Source organism: Salvelinus fontinalis, chromosome 23, assembly GCF_029448725.1.
Source record: "Salvelinus fontinalis isolate EN_2023a chromosome 23, ASM2944872v1, whole genome shotgun sequence".
NCBI lineage: Eukaryota > Metazoa > Chordata > Actinopteri > Salmoniformes > Salmonidae > Salvelinus > Salvelinus fontinalis.
Genome location: NC_074687.1, coordinates 19326709 through 19333553, shown reverse-complemented (window position 1 = coordinate 19333553; position 6845 = coordinate 19326709).

Below are 6845 nucleotides of genomic sequence, written 5' to 3'. Positions count from 1 at the left end.
CCAGGTACGGCGACAGTGACGGATGAATATCTGGGCAGAGGGATTGCTGACTTCCTCCTCTTGCTCGAGGAAGAGCAGAAGCTGATATCCCAAGGAACACTCCAAGGGCGAGAGACCTGTGGCAGAGCAAGGAAGGGTGGTGCTAGCGTACTCAACCCATACCAATTGCTGACTCCAGGTGGTAAGGTAGCGAAGCGTTGTCTCTATGTCCTGGTTGGCTCGCTCCGACTGGCCGTTGGACTGGGGGTGGAATCCAGGGGGACAGGCTGGCGGACGACCAAATGAGCGTGCAGAGCGCGTTCCAGATCCGGGACGAGAACTGTGGAACCCGGTTGGAAACCATGTTCACCGGGAGTCCGTGGATCTGAAAGACGTGCTGTACCATAAGCGGTGCCGTCTCCTTGGCCGAGGGTAGTTTGGGGAGAGGACTGAAGTGGGCGGCTTTGGAAAATCAGTCGACCACTGTCAGGATGACAGTGTTGCCCGCAGACGGGGGGAGACTCGAAATCCATGGACATATGGGACCAGAGACGGTGAGGGACAGGCAGTGGTTGGAGAAGACCAGCCGGAGAATGCCGAGGAGTCTTGTTCTGTGCGCAGACCGTGCAGGTGGCGACAAACACGGCAACATCTTGGACCCCAGCCGGTAGGAGAGGGAAAGGTTGAACCTGGGAAAACAGCAGGGCCCATCTCGCTTGCCTGGTGCTTGGTGGTGCGGAGATACTCCAGGTTTTTGTGGTCGGTCCACACAATGAACGGATGTTCCGCCCCTTCTAGCCCCTTCCGCCCCATTCCTCCAACACTATTTCACCGCGAGAAGCTCCCGATTCCCCACATTTTAGTTCCTCTCCGTGTCATTGAGGCGGTGGGAAAAGAAGGTGCGGGGATGCAGCTTAAGGTCCAGGGCAGAACGTTGGGGCAGAACAGCCCCCACTCCAACATCCGAAGCATCGGCCTTCACCACGAACTGACGGGAAGGGGTGCGAGTAAGGGAAGCAGAAAAGTTCTCCATATGGCCCACCAGAGTACTTGCTCCTACCAGTGAGCCTGGTCTTTTACCGGGCAAGAGGACACAAAATGACCAAAAGCCCCCAATACAGACAGCTCCTTGTGTTGATCCTGTGTTACCGTTCCGCTGGCGACAGCCCAGCTCTGCCTAGTTGTATAGGCTCGGGAATCAGCGCCTCTGCCGTCTTCGGTGACTCCCAAGGAAGGTCGGGAAACCTCGAGTGCTCTTGGCAACGGAACCGTCTGGGACTTCCGGGATGACTCGGAGGCGAGGTGGAATCCCTGGACGTGCAAGCGAAATTGAATTTCCTCTCCATCCGTCATTCCCACAATCGCACATCGATGCAGATGGTCAAAGCGATGAAGGAGTCAAGATCCGTGGGTAACTCCCGAGCTGCAAGCTCGTCCTTAACCTTCTCCAAGACGTCATGTCGAACAGTGCTTCCTGGTTCCACGCACTCTCCACTGCCAACGTGCGGAAAGCCACCGCATAGTCGACCACTCTGCAGGTGTTCATTATTCATTTTGTTCATTGCGCTCAGCCATGTTTGGACCCCCTCCATAAGACCACGAAGCAATTCCTCGTGCCTACCAATTGAGGCTCCTTGGGAGGAGATGGCGTTGCGCAGCTGGCCCGGGTCTGCTTGGTCAGTCATGGCCAGTTCGTACTATCAGGTATGAAGGTCAGACCCAGATGCAGACAACGTCGAATTAACAATGGTTTAATCATCCAACAGGGGCAGGCAATAGACAGGTCAAGTCAGGCAGGGGTCAGTAAACCAGAGGTGACGCAACGGTACCGGACGGCAGGCAGAGTGGTCAGGCATGCATGCTCAGAGTCAGAACAGGCAAGGGTCAAAACCAGGAGGGCGAGAAAAAGCGAGACTGAAAAAAGCAGGAGCTGAGACACAAAACGCTGTTTGACTTGACAAACAAGACGAACTGGCAACAGACAAACAGAGAACACCAGTATAAATACACAGGAGATAATGGGAAAGATGGGTGACATCTGGAGGGGGGTGGAGACAATCACAAAGACAGGTGAAACAGATCAGGGTGTGACAGCTCCAGAGCGCTCAGAACCTCAGACTGGGGCAAATGTTCACCTTCCAACAGGACAACGACCCTAAGCACACAGCCAAGACAACGCAGGAGTGGCTTTGGAACAAGTCTCTGAATGTCATTGAGTGGCCCAGCCAGAGCCCGGACTTGAACCCGATCAAACATCTCTGGAGAGGCCTGAAAACAGCTGTACAGCGATGCTCCCCATCCAACCTGACAGAGCTTGAGAGGATCTGCAGAGAAGAATGGGAGAAACTCCCCAAATGCAGGTGTGCCAAGCTTGTAGCGTCATACCCAAGAAGACTCGAGGCTGTAATCACTGCCAAAAGCGCTACAACAAAGTACTGAGTAAAGGGTCTGAATGCTTATGTAAATGTGATATTTCTATTTCTAAAAACCTGTTTTTGCTTTGTCATTATGGGGTATTGTGTGTAGATTTATTAGGACAAAAAACGATTTAATCCATTTTAGAATAGGGCTGTAATGTAACAAAATGTGGAAAAATACATGGGGTCAGGACTTTCCGAATGAACTGTTTGTGTATGTGCATATACCTGTATATGCAGTTGAAGTCATACACCTTAGCCAAATACATTTAAACTCAGTTTTCACAATTCCTGACAATCCCTGTCTTAGGTCAGTTAGGATCACAACTTTATTTTAAGAATGTGAAATGTCAGAATAATAGTAGAGAGAATGATTTATTTCAGCTTTTATTTCTTTCATCACATTCCCAGTGGGTCAGAAGTTTACACACACTCAATTAGTATTTGGTAGCATTGCCTTTAAATTGGTTAACTTGGGTCAAACGTGTCCGGTAGCCTTCCACAAGCTTCCCACAATAAATTGGGTGAATTTTGGCCCATTCCTCCAGACAGAGCTGGTGTAACCGAGTCAGGTTTGTAGGCCTCCTTGCTCGCACACACTTCTTCAGTTCTGCCCACAAATTGTCTATAGGATTGAGGTCAGGGCTTTGTGACGGCCAATACCAATACCTTGACTTTGTTGTCCTTAAAACTTCTTATGGGTAGGTGGGTATTATACATCGGCTTAAAGATTAACTTCTTGTTAATCCAGCCGCTGTGTCAGATTTCAAAAAAGGCTTTACGGTGAAAGCATACCATGCGATTATCTGAGGACAGCGCCCCGCTTACAAAAGCATACAAACATTTTCCAGCCAAGTAGAGGAGTCACAAAAGTCAGAAATAGCGATAAAATTAATCACCTTTGATGATCTTCATATGGTTGCACTAACAAGACTCTCTGTTACAAAATGAACATTTATTGTGTTCGATAAAGTCCCTCTTTATGTCCCAAAAACTCTGTTTTGTTGGCGCGTTTTGTTCAGTAATCGACTGGTTCCAGGGCGGTCAAAACATGCAGACGAATACATCCTAATAGCACCGGTAAAGTTTGTCGAAACATGTCAAAAGATATTTATAATTCATCCTCAGGTTGTCTATTGTCTAAATAATCAATAATATTTCAACCGGACAATAGCGTTTTCAATACAAAGGAAAAACAACGAACGACGTGCTCACGGTCATGCGCCCACTCCAGCTCTGCATACTTCCCCTGTCCACTGACCAAAAGGTATTTTTACTCGTTGTTTATCAAAATACAAGCCTGAAAGCATGTCTAAAGACAGTTGACATCTAGTGGAAGCCATAGGAACTGCAATCTGGGCCCTAACCCATAAAATAGTCAATAGGCATTCAATGGAAAACAACTCACTTCAAAGAAAATAAAATTTCCTGGATGGATTTTCCTCGGGTTTTCGCCTGCCGTATCAGTTATGTTATTACACAGACATTATTTTAACAGTTTTAGATACTTCAGAGTGTTTTCTATCCAATACTACCATGAATATGCAAATCCTAGCTTCTGGGCCTGAGTAACAGGCAGTTTACTTTGGGCACGTTTGTTATCCAAACTTCAAAATACTGCCCCCTACCCAAGAGAGGTTAAGCCATTTTACCACAACTTTGGAAGTATGCTTGGGGTCATTGGCCATTTGGAAGACCCATTTGCGACCAAGCTTTAACTTCCTGACTGATGTCTTGAGATGTTGCTTCAATATATCCACATAATTTTCCTTTCTCATGATGCCATATATTTTGTGAAGTGCACCAGTCCCTCCTGCAGCAAAGCACCCCCACAACATGAGGCTGCTACCCCCGTGCTTCACAGTTGGGATGGTGTTCTTTGGCTTGCAAGCCTCTCCCTTTTTGCTCCAAACATAATGATGGTCATTATAGCCAAACAGTTATATTTTTGTTTCATCAGACAAGAAGACATTTCTCCAAAAAGTACAATTTTTGTCCCCATGTGCAGTTGCAAACCGTAGTCTGGCTTTTTATTGCAGTTTTGGAGCAGTGGCTTCTTCCTTGCTGAGCGGCCTTTCAGGTTATGACGATATAGGACTCGTTTTACTGTGGATATAGATACTTTTGTACTTGTTTCCTCCAGCATCTTCACAAGGTTTTGTGCTGTTGTTCTGGGATTGATTTGCACTTTTCGCACCAAAGTACGTTCATCTCTAGGAGACAGATCACGTCTCCTTCCTGAGCGGTATGACGGCTGCGTGGTCCCATGATGTTAATACTTGCATACTATTGTTTGTACAGATGAACGTGGTACCTTCAGGCGTTTGGAAATTGCTCCCAAAGATGAACCAGACTTGTGGAGGTCTACAATTTTTTTTCTGAGGTCTTGGCTGATTTCTTTTGATTTTCCCATGATGTCAAGCAAAGAGACACTGAGTTTGAAGGTAGGCCTTGAAATACATCCACAGGCACACCTCCAATTGACTCCAATGATGTCAATTAGCCTATCAGAAGCTTCTAAAGCCATGACATAATTTTCTGGAATTTTCCAAGCTGTTTAAAGGCACAGTCAACATAGTGTATGTAAACTTCTGACGCACTGGAATTGTGATGCAGTGAATTATAAGTGAAATAATCTGTCTGTAAACAATTGTTGGAAAAATTATTTGTTGTATGCACAAAGTAAATGTCCTAACCAACTTGCCAAAACTATAGTTTGTCAATCATCAAGTTTGCAGACGACACTACAGTGGTAGGCTTGATTACCAACAACGACGAGACGGCCTACAGGGAGGAGGTGAGGGCCCTCGGAGTGTGGTGTCAGGAAAATAACCTCACACTCAACGTCAACAAAACAAAGGAGATGATTGTGGACTTCAGAAAACAGCGGGAGCACCCCCCTATCCACATCGGGACAGTAGTGGAGAGGGTAGTAAGTTTTAAGTTCCTCGGCGTACACATCACGGACAAACTGAATTGGTCTGCCCACACAGACAGCGTGGTGAAGAAGGCGGCGCAGCGCCTCTTCAACCTCAGGAGGCTGAAGAAATTCGGCTTGTCACCAAAAGCACTCACAAACTTTTACAGATGCACAATCGAGAGCATCCTGTCGGGCTGTATCACCGCCTGGTACAGCAATTGCTCCGCCCACAACCGTAAGGCTCTCCAGAGGGTAGTGAGGTCTGCACAACGCATCACCGGGGGCAAAATATCTGCCCTCCAAGACACCTACACCACCCGATGTCACAGGAAGGCCATAAAGATCATCAAGGATAACAACCACCCGAGCCACTGCCTGTTTACCCCGCTATCATCCAGAAGGCGAGGTCAGTACAGGTGCATCAAAGCAGGGACTGAGAGACTGAAAAACAGCTTCTATCTCAAGGCCATCAGACTGTTAAACAGCCACCACTAACATTGAGTGGCTGCTGCCAACATACTGACTCAACTCCACCCACTTTAATAATGTAAAAATGTATGTAAAAAAAAAATTCACTAGCCACTTTAAACAATGCCATTTTATATAATGTTTACATATCCTACATTACTCATCTCATATGTATATACTGTACTCGATACCATCTACTGCACCTTGCCTATGCTGTTCTGTACCATCACTCATTCATATATTTTTATGTACATATTCTTCATCCCTTTACACTTGTGTGTATAAGGTAGTTGTTGTGAAATTGTTAGGTTAGATTACTCGTTGGTTATTACTGCATTGTCGGAACTAGAAGCACAAGCATTTCGCTACACTCGTATTAACATCTGCTAACCATGTGTATGTGACAAATAAAATTTGATTTGATTTGATTTAACAAGAAATTTGTGGAGTTGTTGAAAAATTAGTTTTAATGACTCCAACCTATGTGTATGTAAACTTCCGACTTCAACTGTATATACGTATATATCTATACATTTTTGTTGTTCGACATAACACTATAAAATTACCAGGAACTTAGTGATTTTAATTGAGGAAATCTGTTCCCAAGTATCTGTTCCCAAGAGGGATATGTGTACGTATCCCAATGTAATCAAGGTTTTGTCAACTACTATATCTGTTTTTTTGGGCTTCTTGCAGTCAATTTGCAGTGTAGGCCTACAAATGATTTATAATTATATTCCAGCCCGACCATCCTCTCAAGAAAATATTTGGGACACTTGCCCTAGAGGCACAAATTCCTCCAATTTTAAAGTGCATTGGACATTCCACACATAAGTTGCAAAAAAAAACAAAAAAAAAAAAAAAAAACAAACATCTACCCAACTCCAATTGAAGGGATCTCTAGAGTTAGCCATCCCTGAGACCAGGTACCAGATCTGGTACATCTAAATTGAAACTCTGAAACAGCCTGGTCGACCTTGGGGGAAATAGCATACACAATGTTTTGCAGATAGACCAACATTGTTTATATAGACAGTAAAATGTACAGGACCTAAAACCGA